The 21,830-nt window shown below is 35.9% G+C and overlaps 1 protein-coding gene and 1 long non-coding RNA gene across 21 annotated transcripts in view; one reads left to right on the top strand and one right to left on the bottom strand.

The window, feature by feature from the left end:
* Nucleotides 1–21,830, bottom strand: part of RIMS1 (regulating synaptic membrane exocytosis 1) — a 515,969-nt gene that overhangs the window by 250,811 nt on the left and 243,328 nt on the right. The gene's annotated exons all lie outside the window — the stretch shown is intronic.
* On the top strand, nucleotides 6,256–20,464 carry LOC134739732 (uncharacterized). Its single transcript, XR_010126727.1, has 3 exons — nucleotides 6,256–6,361; nucleotides 19,644–19,696; nucleotides 20,416–20,464. It is a non-coding gene; the product is annotated as an uncharacterized LOC134739732 (long non-coding RNA).

Genomic DNA, 21,830 nt, shown 5'->3' with positions numbered 1-21,830 from the left:
CCAGGTTGTCACAAATAATAGGAATTCCTTCTTTTTTAAGGCCGAATAATATTACATTGTATGTTTTTATCACATTTTCTTCATTCATCTGTAAGTGGACATTTAGGTTGTTGCCACTTCTTGGTTATTGTGAATAACACCACAATGAACATGGAAGTGCAGATATCTCTTCAAAATATTGATTTCATTTGCTCTTGATGTATACCCAGAAGTGAGATTGCTGGATCATATAGTAGTTCTATTTATAATTTTCTGAGGGAACTCCATACTGTTTTCCATAGTGGCTATGTCAATTTACATTCCTACCAACAGGGTATAAGTGTTATTTTTTTCTCCATATCCTCACCAACACTTGTTATCTTCTAACATTTTGATAATAGGTGTGAGGTGATATCTCATGGTGGTTGTGGTTTCCATTTCTCTGATGATTAGAGATGTTGAGCCCCTACTGATATACCTACGGGCCAGTGATATGGTTTGGCTCTGTGTCCCCACCCAAATCTCATCTTGAGTTGTAACTCCCATAATTCCCACGTGTCATGGGAGTAACCTGGTGGGAGGTGATTGAATTATGGGGGCAGGTCTTTCCTGAACTGTTCTCGTGACAGTGAATGAGTCTCACTAGATCTGATGGTTTTAAAAAATGGGAATTTGCCTGCACAAGTGTTCTCTTTGCCTGCTGCCATCCAAAGAAGAAATGATTTGCTGCTCCTTGCCTTCCACCATGATTGTGGGGCTTCCCCAGCCATGTGGAACTGTAAGTCCAATTAAACCTCCTTCTTTTGTAAATTGCCCAGTCTTGGGTATGTTTTTATCAGCAGCGTGAAAATGGACTAATACAGTATATTGGTACCGAGAATGGAGTGTTGCTGAAAAGATACCTGAAAATGTGGAAGCAACTTTGGAACTGGGTAACAGGCAGAGGTTGGAACAGTTTAGAGGGCTCAGAGAGATGATTTAGGGTATCTGGAGGAAGAAATTTCTAAGCAGCAAAGCATTCAAGAGGTAACTTGGGTGCTGTTAAAGACGTTCAATTTTATAAGGGAAGCAGAGCATAAAAGTTTGACAAATTTGCAGCCTGACAATGTGATAGAAAAGGATTAATCCCAAGACAAGAGAAAAATGTTTCCAAGGCATGTTAGAGGCCTTCACGGCAGCTCCTCTCATCACAGGCCTGGAGGCCTAGGAGAAAATGGTTTCCTGGCCAGCCAGCTCTCTATGCAAGATGCTTATTTTTAATGTCAGCAGCAAGATTCTTGGGGACACATTTGGGGTGCCCATGAGAGGGTTAAGGGGTGTCAACATGAGAGCAGTTCATTGTCAGGCTTCCTGATAGAATCCATGGAGTGGTAAGTAGAGCCCACAGCCTCTCTTCCTGCTCCCAGCCTCTCTCAACCATTCGGCTATGATGATTATCTCAGTAATCTGGGTGAAGCAAGAAAGAAGTGGGCCTCTAGGGCAGCCTCTTGCACACCAGAAGGAGCCAGGGGTTCAAACACTATGTTCTCATTTTTCCCCATGGGATAAATAGTGGGCTAAAAGTCTCTCTTAGCACTGAGCTACACCACCTTGAGGAAAGAGGGATACAAGAAGTGAAACTGTTCTTTTTATCCTCTTTGATGTTTCTATTCTTAAATTTCTTGCTTTGATGATGTGCTGGAACTTCAGTGAACTCCTAGATTCTCACAAATGTACTCTTATCTGTGGGTAGTTGTCAAAGTTGATACTTGCACAAGGGCATGATGATAGAAAGAGTCTAGTCTCTCATCTTGCTGGTATTACTCATTCAATTCACCAGGTTGTTCTCATTTGTTAACTTCTCATATTATGTTTTGACATATTTTTGCCTTTACATTAGTCTTTAGATTTTTTGCTATTTTGGTCATTGTTTTCATCTCTAATAAACTGCAATTCCTTGACAGGTGAATTTTTTTTCCTTTTCTTTTATCAAACATCATATGTCCTAGGCATAACTAATGCCATGTATTTTATAATTATACAATCAATACTTACATCTATCCATCAGTTGTCTGCAAGCATAGCAACACAGTCCTTCATAAAAGGAGCCAAAAACCTCAAGCAAAAGATAAAATGGAAAGATTTTGCTGTGTGTAAAACATATAACTTTTTCCACAAGTAATTATTCTCCTAGCATGCAAATTTGTAGCTATTTCATATACAGCTATTCCTTATATCTTGTCTGTGTGTGTGCGTGCATGTGTGTATTTTTTTTTTCTTTCCAGGAATCAAGCACTCTGCTAGCAGAGATATTATGAAGTAGTATAATTACTTGCATATTCAAGATATTAATTATGTTCCTTCATTAGGTAAGAGTTATGTTCTCAATAGTATGTCCTCCTGCATTTTTATACCTAGCTAGCATGCAAAGAAGTTCTATTTTTTCGTGCCTTATGCATTTCAATATTTTGTACGTTTTTAAAATTTTAAACTATAAAAAAGTTTATATAGGACTACAACCACCTGTACAAACAAATGAATTCAGCTGTTTGTTATATTCATCAGATTTCTCAAAATATTTAAGAAGATACCAGTATAAACAGGCAGACCCAATCAAATTAGGTCTTTTTCCATAGCCCCTCCTCTGAATGTTTTCTAAAGTTCCTCTGGAATATTCTCCCTTGGCGCAGTAAGTACACAAGTCTTGTTTGACTGCAAGTATATTGGGGGTAGTTTTATCTGATTATTATATAATGCAGTAATGTCCATTTTGATTTCATTGCATAATTTATTGTAAAAAATCTATAGATTATTTACTTCAGTATTTTTAGAGCTAATAGAGATTAGAACATGGCCATGTAAACATTTAATTTATTTTATACTAGAAAATGATACGTTATTGTGGTTCTTACAAACTTAGAGATTTTTAACAGTCTTAGGATTGTTTAAGGTTCAAAATATTTGACGAAAATAGGATGTAGTTCTTTCAAATGTCAAGGGTTTGCTCTATACTGAAAAAAAAATCTCCTTACTGGTTGCTTTAGAAGTTCCTGATTCAGTTCTGGAATTTGAAGATGAAAAAAAATCAACTAGTCCAACTCTCTTATTTTGAATATAAGTAAATTGATTCAGAAGCATCATAAATTGTCCATGGTATCACATGCAATTCGTTATGAGGTTTATTGGAGGACATAAGGGGAATATATACATATATTCCATATATATACATAGGGAATATATACATATATATACACACACACACATATATATACATATTACACATATATTCCATATATATACATATATACATATATTCCATATATATACATATATATACATATATTCCTTATATATACATATATATACATATATCCCATATATATATACACACACATATATACACATATATTCCATATGTATCTCTGTGGAATATATATGTCTTTCCTCCTAATGTAAGGTTCCACTTGTGCCAGAATCTCCATGAGTGCTGTGATAATATCAAACACATGCAAGCACATATTTACAAGCACATGCACATACATTGTAGATAAACACTGCACAAGAACACTGGGAAAATCTGTAGTATAAATCCAAAGTTGTTGATATAGTTGGAGAACAGAACCATAAAAAATGCCTTAAAGATGTCAGAAAAGCATGCAGATGATTTCACAAAGAGCTGCATAGCATAGTGGCTAAGAGTCACCTCTGTCACTTAACCAATTGTGATCCTAGACAAGCTACCCAACTGTTCTCTGCTTCAGTTTTCTTGTCTGTACAATAGGCATAGTGATAGTACCTCTCCCATAGGTGTGTTGTAAGAGTTAAATTAGCATTTGCGAAGTGCTTGGAATAATGCCTAGCACATAGTAAGTGCTATAAAAACGTTGCTTAAGAAAATGAAATATGACATTTAAAAATGAGCATTTTGCATCCAACCCATGTGATATAGTTTGGATGTTTGTTCCCTCCAAATCTCATGGTGAAATGTAATCCCTAATATTTGAGTTGGGGCCTGATAGTGTTTGCATCATGGGGGAGAATCTCTCAGTAATGCTTGGTGCCATTCTCGTGGTAATCAGAGAGTCCTCCTTATGAGTTCATGGGAGAGCTCTTTTAAAAGAGTGTGGCACCTCCCCCATCTCTCTTTGTTCTCCATCTGGCCATGTGCTACACTGATTCCTCCTTTGTCTCCCAACATGTTTGGAACTTCCTGAGGCCCTCACCAGAAATGGATACTGACACCACATTTCCTGTACATCCTGCAGAACTGTGAGCCAGTTAAACTTTTTCCTAACAAATGACCTAGCCTCAGGTATTTCATTATAGCAACACAAAAACTAACACATCACGCTATCCTTTCTTAAAGTAAAATGTCCTGCCCTATACGCAATGACATATTTCAGGAAAAGAGAGAGACAGTTAGAGAGACAGATAGAGATATATGATACTCCTTTTCTTGGTTACAGAAAAACAAAGAATTAGTGACAAGAGCCCATATCGTATTGGCAAGGATTAGCATCTGATATAAGGAAGAACTTATTGACAATACAAGATGCCAAATACAGCTCAGAAAATAGGGACTGCAAGTTTTTCTTCCCTATCAGAGTATTTTTAGTTCACTAATATGAGTAGGTTGTAATGAGGAAGCTATAGAAAAATCAGAAACCCTCTCAAGATTTCTTCTTTATAATTTTAAGACTCAGATATCACATCTTTAGACTTTAATCCTGATTCAGCTGGTTACATTTTCCATTAGAATATATGTGCTGGGTGTGGTGGCTCACGCCTGTAATCCCAGCACTTTGGGAGGCAGAGGTGGGCAGATCACCAGGTCAGGAGATTGAGACCATCCTGGCTAACATGGTGAAACCCCATCTCTACTAAAAATACAAAAAATTAGCTGGGCGTGGTGGCGGGTGCCTGTAGTCCCAGCTACTTGGGAGGCTGAGGCAGGAGAATGGCTTGAACCTGGGAGGCGGAGCTTACAGTGAGCCGAGATTGCGCCACTGCACTCCAGCCTGGGTGACAGAGTGAGACTCCGTCTCAAAAAAAAAAAAAAAAATAGAATATATGTCTTTCCAACTTTATGTTAATTGCTTTCAGAAACCCTAAACAAAAATGATTTCAAATGCATTTATGACTGTCACCATGGTCCATCTAAACCAAATATAACAATAATTCTGTCAGCAATTATTACATTCCTCAAGGTTAAAAAGCAGAAAAAGACATCAAATGGCACAATATAATCTGGAACCTGTGGCCCTTCACCTTAGAGCAGATGTCCTTAATTTGAGGAAAAGAGCATGAGGGGAACCCTGAAAAGTAGAATGGAAAGGAAAACAAAAAGTCAGACTTAGGGGAATGAGACATGTGAATAGTAATGAACAAACAAAATGAACAGGCAATTACTATTGCATATTCATTTACTTCAATTCCTACAAAACTAGTTTGTGACATTAGATCACATGTAAGGTGACCCATTTCTGGCTACACTAGCTTGAGAGATTTCTGCACAATAACCTGTGTCTATGATTAATGAGGACAACGGGGTCAAATATTCTTGAATATTTTTCCTCACAAAAATGAGAAAAAGTCTTCACAACCCATATTTCAATGTCTTCAATGTCTCATGTCCTGATAATAGTGGCAGGAGGCAGACAAATCCTAAACAGATAGGGGTGGGTCCCTGGTGAAATCCCACCTTCAAGCCAAAAGACAGTTTAAAGTCTGAAAGCCAAAATACAAGTCAAATCCACAGACCAAATTGAGAACCTCTCTTCCCATTTGGTGCTTTCTTCTAATTGATCCTCATCCTTCACATATTTTACATATACCTACCCTTCCATAATTTTTTTTTTTACACTGTCATGCCCACCTTTGACTGGCCTTTTTTAGCCTTTTTTTTGCATAATCACAAACCAATCAGCATGCCCTCCCCATTCTGAGCCCATAAAAGCCCCAAGCCCAGCCACGCTGAGAGAAACCACTTGACTTCAGATGGGAGACCACCCTCACATCCCCTCTCTGCTGAGAGCTGTTCTGTCATGAAATAAAATTCCTCTCCACCCCCCTCACCTTTTGATTGTCAGTGTAATCTCATTCTTCTTGGAGGCAGAAAAAGAACTCGGGAGCCACTGAACATGAGTATGAGCTGTAAAACAGGCAGGCTAGGGCATGCCCAGCCACAGGCTGAGCACGGATCCCCTGGTGAGCACAGAATCCAGGCTGGTGTGCAAGCCAGATGTGGCCCAGTGGGCTCAGTGAATGAGACACATCCTGCAGCAGGCCTAGGGCCAAGCAAGACTCAAGCAAGGATGTCGCTGGCTGTGGAAGCCCCCAGCTAGCAAACTGAACAAGAAAAATCCTGCATCATTTCTAGGGGCTCATCCAGGATTGTCAGAGGGTGAGTGAATGTGGGCATATAATTCTTCACTTTTTTCCCAAGACTTTTTGTCCTCAGACTTTTTTCTGAAGGCAGATAAGCACTGTACCTCCAATTAGCCAGTTAAGAGTGAATGGCATGGCTACAGAGGACAGGATGTGGGGAGGGCTCTGCCACCACCCCTCACCCCCATCATTCTCATGAGTAAGGAATCTTCACTTTGTTTCCCTTCACGGAGGTCTAGCTGTTCACGTGGGATCAGAATAAGGTCCTGAGGAAACCGAAGGCATCTGGCCAAGGCAACACCTCATTGTTGTCCTAAGGCACCTAGACCGGCTCCAGTCTGCAACTGGAGGGGGTGTTAGGGTGTTAGCCAAGATGCCCAGACTTTTCAATGGTACTTTTTTTTTTCTTTCATGGATTGTGATGGCTGCTGTCTCTTCTTTTATAATGTTAAAGGTGCTGTTGCAAACTACACAGATATTACTGGGTAGAATGGGCACTTGGCCCAGTCATAAGAAATGCAGTTTCTGTCTATTCTTAGAAACAGGGAGGATGCAGCAATTAAAGTTTTTTTCCCCCTGTTGAAGGAATCCATTTGCATAGAACAAGAGGCTTTTTCCCACAGGCACTTAAGCTGTTTTTTTCTTTCCTCCACCATGTCAGGAGTTCACAAAGTCCTGTGAATAAAGGGGAGCTTTTCTATGTGGCAGATTTTTTTTTTCTTTGGGGAGGCATCTTACTAGGGCAGGTTCCCAATTTCTGGGACTCCTTTTCTCTCCCTTATTTGAGGAGGCCCTGGTTCCACAACTTCACCTTAGCATTCTGCTTATGATAGGGAAGCAACAGAGAAGTGGCCCCAACTACCCCCACCAGTCACTGACTGCAAACATGAGGGTCACCTTGGACTTAATTTAATGAGTCCATGTACCCTACTGAGGCACCTTTTGTCCCAAACTCAATCCCGAGCTTCGGATTGAAGCCCTAGAAAAAAAAACGCAGGTCTCAGAAAGCCCAAAGGTTAGTGACAGCACAAGTCTAGAGGCAGAGCATAGTTGAGCATGACTAATTCCTGCTGACTAGCCTCCCCACTTCATGGAAGGAGGTCATGCTCGTATCCATGGCATAGATGAGGTATAGGGAACTCAAGGTTACTGACAGCAGGGAGTATAGGCCAGTGTGTTAGGTGAGTGAAAATAATCCTACCCTCTAGGCCTTCCTGCTACATGGTGAAGGTCACACTGGCACCCGTGGGTGGCACTGCCAAGGTCACCAGGACTCGAGGATATAAGGATAGAAGAAAAAATGGGGACATCTTTTTTTCTCCCCCTCTTGTACCCCGGGTTTTTCTAGAAAGAGAAAAGAACAAAGGGATGCCTTTTCCCCCTTTTTCCAGATGGTTAACCAAATATCTTCAGTCTGTACTTCTCTTGAGTGCATCTTGAATCATTGGGACTCTTTGGAAAAGAAATGCTTTCTTTTTCCTTTTTCTCCTTTATCCTCTCTTCCTAGATGGTTAATTGTGTCCCTGTACCACAGGACACACCCCTCAGATGCATCCCCCAAACTGGAAAAAGCTTAATTTCCTGAAGCCTTAAACTGTTTGGCTTAAAAATAAGCTGGGAAGAAATTACAAATTTAGCTGAGCAATCTCTTGAGGAGGGGCTAACTTTTACAATATGAAGATAACCTCTTTGTCTGTTTCCCCATCACAGGACTTCAGGGTCAATAGGGCTCTGCAGTGTAGGGGAATGGAACCCAGAAGCCTGAGATGCTGGCAAAAACATAAAATTTCTTGCCAGTTGGACTTCTGGCCACTCTCTGTGCAAAATAGTTGCAGGAATGGTAAAAATCACTGTATTTTCTGTCCCTCTATGAGTTCAAAAGCCAGAAGTATTGGCCATATACCATGGCTAAGGTCAGGTAATAAAAGATTCAAAAGGACTTTTTTTTAAAAACAGAGCATTATAGTTAAAAGTCAGCTTAATTAAAAGTGGATATCCAAGCTATAGGTATATTTAAAAGGCTTTTGTGTCTTTTCTCTTTGTGGATCTTGTTTTGCCAGAAAAAGATTTTTCTTCTTAGTCAATGGAATTATTTTTCTTCCCTCTTAATGCACACACACATGAGAGGCCCTAGAATAGCTTTTGATAGCCTGGGACTCCTTGGGAAACAGAGGTGCCACTGACCCTGTGTTGGAAAAAATTTCTGTTTTCCTCATGGAACCCCCAGGATAGAGCCCTCTCAAAATTTGTTTATGTCTTTCAGCTATGCCTGCTTATTAGGCCCTAGAAACCACATGCTTTCCTAGCCCTGTTTCTTCAAGGGCTCCACCCTGAGGCCAGTAATCCAATTAAGAAACTGCCCAATGAAAAATCTTACAACTACTCAATCTTCTGTCCCTCTGTGTAGTTATGTGTGTGTTATGTATGTGATGTTTATGTAAAAGAGCTCTAATTAATTGGCTAAAGAAAAATAAATGCATAGATCAAATATTTTTGAAGGAAAAATTAAAGCTGTAATGCCTCTTAATTCACATGACTTTAATCTTTGAGAAATAAAAACAGCTTTAAAGATTATTGGTAAAGTAAAAATGTCTTCAAAATGTAGACATGCAATCTAAATTATGCAGGTCAGATATTAGGTTTCCTAAATGCTTTAAGGTCATAAACTGCTTCTTTGGCTTTTGAAAATTGTTTGACTTGCCTGCTTTACAGTTGGTAAGTCTGGGGACATATGGAGTTAACCACACCGCTGATTATGCTGGAAAGAGTCAGACCTTATCTACACCTAGTACATAATTAAAATAACTTACTAGGTTTTACATCAAAATTTAAAATTGCTAAGAATTACCATTATAACGTGTAATTGAGACTACTTAAAATAGATTTACATGACAGGTATGTAAGGAAAGTAAAATGTGTTTTTAGTAAAAGATTATAAGTAGGCATGGGAATATAAATTTCTGTCTAGGTTAGAGGGTTAAAGGATTGTTTTAAATTAAATAAATCTAAAGGTTTAACAAGGTGTGGCAGGCTTGTAAAAATTAATCTTGTAAAAGAAATTCTGTGTATGAACATATTGACTAAATTCAAAAGGTTATTATTTGGTTTTTCAATTTGGTAAATTGAACACTGAAATAAAAGCACAACAGGGTTTTCTTAAGGCACTAACCTGCTCTTTAACAAAAATTTTAAAGGTTTATAAAAGATTTATAAGAATTTCACCTCATGGTCAAACTGGTTAAGATTTATCCTTAAGGTTTTATTTAAAAAATGGGCTTGACCTTAATAGTAGAGTAATGCAAGGATAAAATTAAGCTTTCTACCTCTTGAACAAGGTTTTCATATAACATAAAAGGATAATGAAAGATTTTTGTTTGCCTTGCAAATAAACTACTGAAGAAAGAAGGGAAAGACACGTGACAGATTGTTTGGAAAGCTAAGTCTTCCCTCTTGATGAGTAAAGATTTTGCCTTTTTAAAAATACTTGAATCAATGCAGGTTTGCAATTGCTGTAGAGATTGTGACATTAGAATAGAGGAAAAATGTTCAGGACTCATGAATGTCAAGCAGAACAAGAATTAACTAAATGAACTAAACTAATAAAGGACTGAAGTAATCATTTTTTACTTTTTGCTTAAAATATTGTCAATCCTTTGTTTCTCAGAGTCAAGAAAATTTTTATTTTGAGCTATTTACAGTTTTTAACAATTGAGTAAGGTATACTTCTGTGAACAAAATTTCCAGCATATTTGTTTCTCTCTGCCTGGTTTCTCCACAATTTGGAAACGATTTGTGAGTATTCTTAACTTATGACAATATAGCTATTTGCATAAGTGCAATAAGAATCCGTTTACCCTTGCAACAGGATGCAATTGGAGAGCTGTTTTTTGTTTGTTGTTGTTTGTTTGTTTTTGCCAAGGCTTTGACTGGAAGGGTGTGCTTCCCTTTAAGGAATCAAGCTTGACTTGCAGAGCCAATAAAAGCCCCTTGGGAACACTGGCCTCATAACTTGTCTACATAGTCTTTATACAGGGTTCCTAACCTGTGGTCAGTAAAGAATGTAACTTTCTTTCTTTTCTTTTTTTTTTGAGATGGAGTCTCACTCTGTCATGAGGCTGGGGTTCAGTGGCATGATCTGGGCTCAGTGCAACCTCTGCCTCCCAGGTTCAAGTGATTCTCCTGCCTCAGCCTCCTGAGTAGCTGGGACTACAGGGACATGCCACCACGCCCAGCCTATTTTTATATTTTTAGTAAAGACAGGGTTTCACCATGTTGGCCAGGTGGACTCAATCTGTTGGCCTTGTGGACCGCCTGCCTCAGCCTCCCAAAGTGCTGGGATTATAGGCGTGAGCCGACACACCTGGCCAAAAATGTCACTTTCTAATAGGCCCAGGAACCCAAGTTATCTTGGGGACATCAAGAAGAGAGGAATTTACCCAATTCATAGGTATTTGAAGGTGCAAACCCATGGCTGGGCTTGGCTTTAAAAGGTCTTATCTGAGATTCCTTATGAAACAGAATTCCATCAAAGCCAATTTTAAAAAGCCTATGGGAAACGTAATTATTTTTGCTGCACTTTATGCAAATAATTAGGCCAAGTATAAGACTAAAGTTTATTTTACAAACAACCCAGTTCTATTATGATTTGTTTTTAACAAAAGAACTGGAGAGAGAAAAATTATGCTACTCAGGAGGCTGAGGCAGGAGAATCACTTGAACACGGGAGGCAGAGGTTGCCATGAGCCAAGATCACGCCACTGCACTCCAGCTTGTGTGATAAGAGCGAAACTCCATCTCAAAAAAAAAAAGAAAAAAGAAAGAAAGAAAAAACCTTATCATACACTTGTCATTACATTCTAGTCTCATTAGTTGTTTTTAAGTTTTTGTCTGCATTTTAGACTAACCCTCATTCCCGTGAACCAACCAGTGATCTCCAGCAGTAGCTCAAAAGAAATAAAAGGGATGGGTAATGTAAAAAACCGGATCAATATTCTAATTCTGGGCAATTATCCTGCAAATCCTGCCAGGTGCTGGGAGTAAATGGGGTGTCTTTAACCTGGAGGCTTCTTTTTTTGGGAAAAGAAGACCATGGGAGCTAACCAGAGCCAAGCCCCATGCACCCAAATCTTAGCAGGCACAACTGTAGCCACCAATTATCTGGTCATGTCAGCAGCCTTAGGACTTTTAAGCTGTCTTTATCCTCTACTTCCATTTTGATAAATGTCTACGTCTTGATACATGTCTCTTCATGGAGGTCCCCAGCGGACAAAGTGTCCAAGAAAAATACTGCATCACTGATATTTCATGAAGACAGGAGACACATTCTTTAGAGCTTCCATCTCAAACTCCTGCCCTACTCAGGAAGTTAAGTAGATGTTACTCCTTATTTATTCTCTAACAGAGTGCATATTAGCTGCTTTTCTGAAATTCAGAACAACTGATGCATTGGCAAGAAGCAATCTTGAGTAAAAATGAATACGGCCTTAAAGTACACTATTTTGTTAATGGCCAACTGCTTGAATAACACTTAATAGATGAATAATGAATAGTTGTCATTTTTGTTGTGACTGTATCTTAAATTGGTTAAATAATGATATGCTGCTGTAGTAATACTGGCCTGCATTCGCTGCTATAGTGGAAGAACTGGAAGCCATGAATTTCATGCAATAATTTTATCCACCCAAAATACTGTGGTCCAGGACATGTTTACTTGCTATTATTGCCATCCTCACCTTTCTTTACTTTTCCCTGTCCTTTTACTCACCAATTCCAGGATACATATGCTATCCTTTAATTTCTAAAAACTATAGATGGCTCAGAGTTTTCATTCAAGAAATGGGGCTTTATCCAGTAATGTGTCATTTGTTGAAGTGCAATGCTTCTAGCAGAAAAGATGTAAAAATACGATAATGTAGAAAGTATTACGTATGTTTAGGAATTAATTGTATCCTCTTTGGCATTGTCTGGAGCCATCCTCTGCTCAAACTGGAGTTTGATCTTCACAGGCAGTGCTAAACATCAACTAAACACCAACACAGCATGATGGAAGGCTGGTTCATCACCAAGGTTTCAAGGTAGAACCTTCCTCTCTCTGCCTTCAGTGCCATAGCCCATAATCACAGAAGCTGTGAAATACTGCACACATTTCCACATTCCATTGCTGACAGCCTCTTGACTTCATCCTGACCTCCACCAAGATCTACTTTCTGGAATTGACCATTTTTCCCAAATACCAAGGCATTGAGACATTGTGAACCCAGTATTTTGCTTTGGACTCTCTTTATGATGCCTAGCTCTCATTAAGTAATTTAAGCTGACTGTCTTTTCTCCAAAACTATGGCACTTAAACAATATCCTATTTTGATATGCCTTAAATTGAAATAGAAACAAGGCTAAATCCATATCCCAGTCATCTAAAATGTATTTCTTTCTCTCAGAAACCACAACTATGTATATATTTAAAAAGAAATAATATATCTTTCTGCTCATAGTCTTGAGATAAATATCACATTTAAGAGAATTTTATCACTAGCCTATATGTTAGAAACAAATGGAAACAGCTTTCAATTAAAAATAAAGGAAAACAGGCACACCAACCACAATGAACACTATGTTCTGGACATAATTTTATCCACTACATACCAATACATCACAACATCACAATTCTTTGATCACAATTACCATGGTGATCAAAGAATTTGGAAAAATAGCCTGCTTAATAAAACTGTCCTATGGAGAAAGCTGTTTGCATAAATTTCTCTACTTCTAATAAATTAGTATTAGAAGAGTTTTCACCATGTACTTCATATACTAGGTAAAATTGTTTTTCCCTTCCTAAGTCCATATGTATTATTGCTGGTTGCAATGTTTATTAAAAATGTCATCTATCTTCAAGCTTTTATAAAGTTTTTGTAAGTGTCCTCCTGCTGTTTATTTCACACCTGCTAGCATAATCCTTCCTTTATGGTGCTCTGTTTAGTTACCATGGAAATGATATTATAACAAAGCAGAAACAACTGTCATTGCAAGATGATTCCTGCTTAATTTTAAGCTGGCGGTAACCTCATTTCTATACACATAATGGAAAATGTTATTTGACAGTGATTTCACACTGAGATCAGTCTGTGACCACTCATAAAAGAGCTTTCTTTTATTGATGATCTGGGGTAGCTCTGATAGATTTTAAAAACAATATATGAATAATTGTCTACTTTTTTCAGGAAATAGAAAGAGGTCATATCACAGACAAGGAATTTACCATCTAACCTGTTAAAATACATAAAACGATGTTCTACTAGTTTCTGTCAGAATATCACTTTAAAATAATAACAAAACACCACATATTTTGTTCCAAGGAATAAATCATGTGTTTTCATTTAAAATGGCACTGTAGGGGGGAATCACCGTCTTTGGAGTCAGGCATACCTGCTTTGTAAATATAGTAGGTCAATTTACTTTTCTCCTATAAAGGGAGGACAATAATGTTTAACCCATTGATTTTTTTTTTCTGCCAGAAGAGACAAAATATTAAATGGCTTGATATTTAGAGGGGCCAGATTAAATTAATTTCCAGTCACATACTTAGTGTACAAATTTAAAAACAGTGATCTCTTATAGGACATCATACAAAATTTAAAAGACCCACTAGCAACTAAGACAAATGCAGTATGTCACTTTTAATAGATGTTTTAAAAGCATAATATAAAATATTTTATCAAAGTACACAAAGTATAAATGCTTTTATTATAAAAATGTTAGAACTTGAAGGAAGCTATTAGGCCACCTAATTCAATACCTATCACTTTCTAGGAAAGGAAACTGCATTTAGATAACTTGTCTACAGTGATACATTTTACTAACAGCTCAGCTGAGATGAGAACCAACCACTTTAATCCAAGTCTAGTGACTTATCCTGAAATTCTGAAAAACACATTTTAAAAATATAACACCAAAGATTTTTTTCACTATGCTTAAACACTTATTTAAAACTTTAAAACTTTAGTACTTACTCTATCATGGGTTATTTAAATTGTGTGGTAAAATTTAAATAAATTTATAAAATGTCAAAATGTGAGGAAAATTAATTAGGACCCTCCTTATTTTCTTTCATTTGAAGGCAAGTTTTATTCTTTTGAGTACTAAGCATGCTGGACACTATTCAACACTATTATTCTTAGGGAAAATGTAACTTATTAATGAGAGCTTTGCCTCAAATTGCAGCCTCTAATTTACCAATTGTCACAATAATAGATTATCAGATTTACTAGTCATTTGACTTAAATACCCAAAACCTGAAAGTACATTTAAACTTTTTTTGAGGGGGAGGAGGGAATTTGGAAATTTAATAGCATTAAAAGTTCCATTGGAGGTATTTTCTAGTAACAGCATGCTGATGGCCTTCATGCTCAACTGTCTGGCACTATGTCACTGATGCTTTTATTATCCCTCCCATATATTCATAGACCATACAGTTTCTCAATGAATCTTTATCTAAACTCCACAACTGTGTTATTAGATGGCTAACTTTACAGATTTGCTTCAAATAGTTTGTTAAACTATCAGTGAAAACATCTACTCCTAGAAGATATGCAGAAATGTCTATCAAAATATTGTTGGAAATATTGGAATTCATACCCACCTTAAAATACAGATATGTATAACCTACTACTCATCAATTGGGTAAATTACCAAGTTTTTCCTGCCATCCTGCGGAAGGATAGAGAACATCACCATCTTAAGAAATAAATTCCTCCCTCCTTGAAGACTTGTTCCCAACTTACTTTTCTCAACGCCAAACCCTTAAGAAAACTATGTACTTTTGCTAAAAAGTATCTTTACATCTATATGACAATAGGAAAACAATTATATTTGAGTATATATTATATAAATGTTGATGTCTCTTAAGGACAGAAATACGAATATGAACTAAAATGGTCTGTAATCCTTGATAATCTGAAGATGGGAAATGCAATCCAAATGTCTTCTTCTCTGATCTCAGAAACTCTGGGAAGTTAGAGGTCTTACAGCACTAACACACATAACAGGGCTCTGCTTTCTTGTTGGAGAAATCAAAGTGCTTTTTCTCATACACTCAGACAAAATACAAATAACTATCATAAAGGGTGCAAGGTGTTAAGTTTTAAATATAGTAATCATGCGAAGTGGAAATATTTAACCATTATCTATCACAATGTATGATAGGGACATTTTCTCTTCCCAATGCTTTGTAAATTCTACCAGGGAAAATATTAAAGAATTTTTAAAATTCTAAATGTACTGAAATACCTTGGAATGATTCGATATCTAGATAACCTCCTTATAGACTGTAGCCTTTGTTTAACTATGTTACCAACATAATTTCCGATTTTTAATTCTGTTACTACTTGGCAGATAGGATTATACAGAAACTAAAATAATAGTGTTCCTTGCTGATAATTAAACATTTAAAAGCATTAAAGTGAAGACAATATTCTTTAGAAAGGTGGCAGTTCAAGTGATTTTTTTTAAATAAAAAAGGTCACAATAAAATAAATCAGTCTTTTATAGATTATTGATCAGAACAGTTTTCTAAACCAAGATGGCTCCACTTAGTCAGAGCTCAGATGTCCACAAGAATGAGGAACATTTTTCTTTTAGAGTAGTAGAAATAAGGTAAGGTGTTCCCTGTCTGGACCAATGCTACATTTATCCCACAAAGTTAAATACAAAGAAATTAACTTGCTGTTTCCTTCATAACTGTTTATGTAATATCTTAAATCAATCTTCAAGCCTCTTATGTAAAATTAAGGCCTTTAATTAATTTTAAGCTAGAATTTGTTTAGGTGATTTGGAAGAATGTAACTAAAAACATGCTTCCTGGATTAATTTGGAAAGGTGAGAGACTGATTTGCATTTGGCCTGTGATTTTTAAATAATTTAATAAAACAACAATGTACATATTAGGGAAATGTATTCTTTTGAAAAAAATATTAAAAATAAAGAACTACATAGATTAAGAACTGAAATCTGAAACTTTCCCTTCTACCAAATCTATTATTATTTAGTCCATCCACATAACATTTAATATATATTATTTAGTGTCTATTATGTGCCAGGTACTAACCAGACCCTAGGGAAACAAGTCTCCATGATCACAAAGCTTATAATCTAGTGGGAACAAGCAGATACACTGACAATATATACTATGTTAGGTAGTGCTATATGAAATGTAAATTAGCACAAAGGGCCAGTGCAGGGTAGGAGAGGTGGGTGGGCAGTGCTTTTTAAGAAGGAGTTTTTAGAAAGGGCCTCTCTGATGAGATGCCAAGTGACCAGAGGCACAAACCTTGGGCCAGACTCATAAAGGAAGTCATTCTAGGTATAGGAAACTGAAAATGTCAAAGCCTTACTTGGTGTGCTCATGAACAGCAAAGTAACCAGTGTGTGTGGAGGGGATTATATGAGAGGATGAGATCAAGTTGGGAGAGGTGTGGTGAAGACGAGGAGCCCTACAGCTCTAATAGGACTTTTTAGTCCTAGAAAAGGCCAGACTCTTTTCATATGTATCCTTCCAACACTATATGCACACATACACACACACAGACACACAGAGACAGGCATGTATCTTTATGTATACTTATGTGTGTATATCTACATATATATACATTTAAACATTTATATGCATTTATGTTTGTGTTTATAGGAATTTTAATTTAGTTATTATAAAATACAGCACTGCTCATCTGTAATTTCCCCAGAATTTAAAAATATAAAAGTAGAATTGTTCATGGTAAACTCCTTTTAAATGTTCATGGAGGCTAACAAATTGTCCTTCACAACAAGCAGTAGTAACTTACACTTCCACCAGCAACATATGATAGTGACCACTTCTCAAAACCCCCAACAACACTAGGTGTTACTAGTCTTCTGAATTTTTGTCAATCTGATAGGGAAAATGATTTTTCATTGCTCATTAGAGTTGATTTTTTAAAATATATTTCTTCATTTTTTTTGTAATGTGCCTTATACAAACTTATTTTTATATTTTTTTGTTGAATTATTTTTTATTTACGAGTGTCTATTTAGTTGTTTTTGTTTTGCCTCCCTTGTTCTCATCCCACTTCTCTGATTTTAAACAATGTCAACAGCCAGATGTTTATGCCTTCTCAGCTTTCTCCTGTTCATGCAAATGTATACAAACATTTTTACACATATATAAAATTATTTGATTTTCATTTATTTGAAAAATCCAGAAAAAGCAGATTTATAGAGATAAAAAGTAGATTAGTTTTTGCCTGAAGCTGGGGACAGGAATGAGGATTAATTGCAAATGGGCTTAAGGGATTTTATTGGGGAGATTAAAATGTTCTAAAACTGATTTGCAGTGATGATTGCATTACTCTGTAACGTTACCAAGAAACACTGAAAGGTACTAAGAAACATTAAATTGTACATTTGAAATTAATAAGTTTCATTTGTATATATCAATTAACTTGTTTAAAGAAAAAGATGTATACACATTTCTAGCAACTTGCTTTTTTAGATAAAAATGTATCATAGATATCCCTACAAGTTAAAAGGAGGAAAGTCTACCTACCTTTTTGAACCGTCTATACACATATACATACACACACACACACAGACTCACATACGATCTTTGCATTAAGATTGTATAGACTTGGCCGGGCGCGGTGGCTCATGCCTGTAATCCCAGCACTTTGGGAGGCCGAGGTGGGTGGATCACGAGGTCAGAAGATCGAGACCATCCTGGCTAACACGGTGAAACCCCGTCTCTACTAAAAATACAAAAAATTAGCCAGGCGTGGTGGTGGGCACCTGTAGTCCCAGTTACTCAGGAGGGTGAGGCAGGAGAATGGCGTAAACCCGGGAGGTGGAGCTTGCAGTGAGCCGAGATCGCGCCACTGCCCTCCAGCCTGGGCGACAGAGCAAGACATCGTCTCAAAAAAAAAAAAAAAAAAAAAGATTGTATAGACTTAATTTTTGCAGACAACTTTGCATCTTAATTTTAGGACAGAAGAACAAAACAAGAAAGCTATAAAGTAAACAAACAATATCAGATTGGAATATATATATATTTAAAACGCATTTAATATATAAAATGCTAATATACTTAATATACAAAGAATGCTTACAAATGGACAAGAAAAATACAACTCAATAGAAAAATAAGCAAAGGTTATGAGCAAATAATTCTCAGAAAAATAAAAATTAAATGTCTCAAAACACATTAAATAATGCATAAGCTTAACAAATCAAATAAATGCAAATAATTAAATTAATAATAAAATGTTAATTTATATGTATCATGTTCACAAGATTCCAAGAAAAGTATTAACATTTATTATTGGTGCTATGTGAGAAATGTATACTTTCAAACATTGCTGAATTGCTAAAACATTTTTGGAAAGCAGTTTGAAAATAATCTTTTTTCTGGAATTTATTCTTATAAAATGCTACTAAGAATATATGCACAAGGAAAACTACGGTGTTGTTCTTAAAAACCCTTGAAACAACAAGAATGATGAATAAATTATGGGATATACATATGGGATTTTTCAAATTTATTTTATATTTAGCCACCTCACTAAATTTCTCACTAATTTTCCTTATGGTATACAATTTTATAGTCAACAAAAAGATACATCTTTACTTCTTTCTCTCCACTTTTATTCTAGTTATTTTATTTTATTGCCTTATTATATTAACTAAAACATCCAAGACTATGTTAAATGATAATCAGTTAGTGTCCCATGTCTTGATTTTTATTAATATAGTTTTAGTGTTTCACCTGTAAAAATAATAACTGTTGTTAATTTTTGGTAAATGTTCCTATTCATATTTAGGAGGCTTTATTATATTTAAAGCTAGTGTTTCATTAGAAATGGCTGTCAATTTTACCAAACATTTTTCAAGCATTTATTGATTTAATCATATAATTTTATACTTTACTTGTTTGATACACTGAGTTATATTGTTAGATTTTTTTTGGTGTTAAGCCATCCTTATCTTCCTAAAGTAAATATTATTTGATCATTTTTTGCACTAAATTTTGGAGTGATTATTTTAGAAAGACCATGTAAAAGGTAAACTTTCTGAATGTTTTAGTGTCCAAAAATTTGTTAACTTTGCCCTCACAACTAGTTAGATACAGAATTCTAGATTTCAAAAATTTGTTTGTTTCAGAACAGTGAATATATTGCTTAATTAACTTCTAACATTTTGTTGAAGATATATCAGAATGCAATGCTTCTCTTTTCTTTGTAAGTAAACCTTTTCATTTTTTTCTTGAAATATTTTAGGATTCTTCTGTTTATACTAAGAGTGATAAAATTCCACCAAGATGCATATTTGTGTAAGTATTTTTTCAACAATCATGCTTAACAATTTGGGAATATTTTCCTCCATTTTTGTATTTATGTTCTCGATTATTTTCTTTTTTCATCTTCTGGAACTCATATTACTTGAAGTTAGACTTCCTTGATTAAGTATCTATGACTAACTCTTCTAACATTCTATTTGTTTTTCTTAAACCAGTGAAAATATCATATATTTATCTTATAGATTACTGATTCCATCCTCAACTCTGTCTGCTATTTACCAGTTCTACTGACTTTTAAAGACAATTTTTGCAAATCTATTTTAATTCCTAACTCATTCTTATCCTCTCATTGCCCCTTTCCTCAGCAGACTGTTTTTATTTGGTGTATGCAAATCTTTGTTATTTTAAATTTCATGGAATCATCTTTGTTCATTCCGGAATGAATTTCTTCTGCCATTGTGCAGGTAATAGGGTTATTTTCTAAAGGTCCCCATCTTCTAAACAGGTGGGGTCACCGTGGGTTTGGTGTAAATGGGTAGGTACCTTGACTGACTGGCTTTGTTTTATCACTTAGGCATCTTACACATGTGCAGAATAGCAGTGACCACCCACTGCTACCCAAACCCACAAAAACATTTCTCAATTTTTCACTTATTGAAACAAAGTTGGCTGTTCTCTGATTGTAGAATATCCTAGTGAATTTCCCTGTGATGTAGCTGCTTTAACTTCTTTTCTTCTCCTTTCCACATCAGTTTTGGATATCAAGTTACTTCAGGCTCTCCTATTCCCTCATACCCTGACACCCACACTAAACATTCATTCTCAGACACCGATGTCCATACTAAGCATCTTCCTCACGTAAGTAGCTAAATTTCCTTAGAGTACTGTCTACAAGTTCTCAAGTGTTAGAGTTAGCTGCTGCATTTTTTCTTTAAGTGGCCATGTAAGGAGTAGCGTTGGGAGGTGAGGTGAACTCAAATGTCCTTGACAGTGTGCATGATATTTTTGACAGTGAGGTGACATTATGCATGATAATTGCACTGACAGTTTCCTCTTCTTTTAATATTTATATTGAGTATCATTAAACATAATAAACTCTCCAGCTTTTATCTTTGTAATAATTTTCTGTTGCTTGTGTTTTGAGCTGGCATGTGGTTTGCCTTTATTAATTAACTCTTTTGGGCTTTCTGTCTTTGAGGAGTATCTAAAAAGTTATGGTCTGCTAATAACACCTTTTCTTACATTTAACTTTGTTCTGAATTCTCCTTGTTATTTAAAGGAATTTTGGGTGGGTGGTGAGGTGTTTATATATGTGTTCTATGCAGCATTTTGATCCAGTCTTCTGCATTGTATATTTATTATCATTTAACGAAAATTTTGTGCTTGAACTAAATGTACTCAAACTGAATGTCACATTCTGGAAAGCCTTTGTCTCTCCAGGTTGAATAATCACTCCCTTTCTTTCTCCCATTTAACTTACTCAAAACATCTAAAACATCTGTGACCCTTATGGGTATTTGTTTATGTTTGTCTATCCATTAAGTGTGTTGTCCTTGAGACTAGGGAGAATGTATTTTTATTTCTTTTTTAGAACTGAATTATTGAAAACTAAGTGATCAAATTTTATTACTATCACTATCAAATGTGACAGTCAAATGAAAAATAGACTAGACTATCTCATTTTAGGAATTTATAATGTGTATCATGTTAAGCACATTATAAATGCTAGTAATAATCCCCAAATACTAAGTAGAGAATATTATTGCCTCTGTGAATAAGAAACTGAGACTCAGTGTAGTTACATAGATCATCCTAAGTTACCAAACTCACGAGTAGAGAAGCCAGGTTTTAATTCTTTTACACTTCTAAGTTCAGAATCCTAACTATGTTTTTCTGTTATTTTCCTGAACAGTAATAATATCAATATTAAAGTGTATTAAAATCTGAAATTCTCATCTCAAAATAAATCTACACAAGCTAATGTTGTAAGAATAAAGACATAAAGCTGTGTGTAATGCTGAGAATGAAGGAAAAATGAAAATCCACATATATACATATTTTTATAAGTATAAATATATATCACAATAAAAATTCATAATAATAAAGTATGTATTTTTTCTGTATGAAGATTAAGGCTTAAACATTACCCTGTAAACAACCAGGAACC

This window comes from Pongo pygmaeus, chromosome 5, assembly GCF_028885625.2.
Source record: "Pongo pygmaeus isolate AG05252 chromosome 5, NHGRI_mPonPyg2-v2.0_pri, whole genome shotgun sequence".
NCBI classification, from domain to species: Eukaryota; Metazoa; Chordata; class Mammalia; order Primates; family Hominidae; genus Pongo; species Pongo pygmaeus.
The sequence above is the reverse complement of the archived record's forward strand: the minus strand, read 5'-3'. Positions and strand labels throughout refer to the sequence as shown.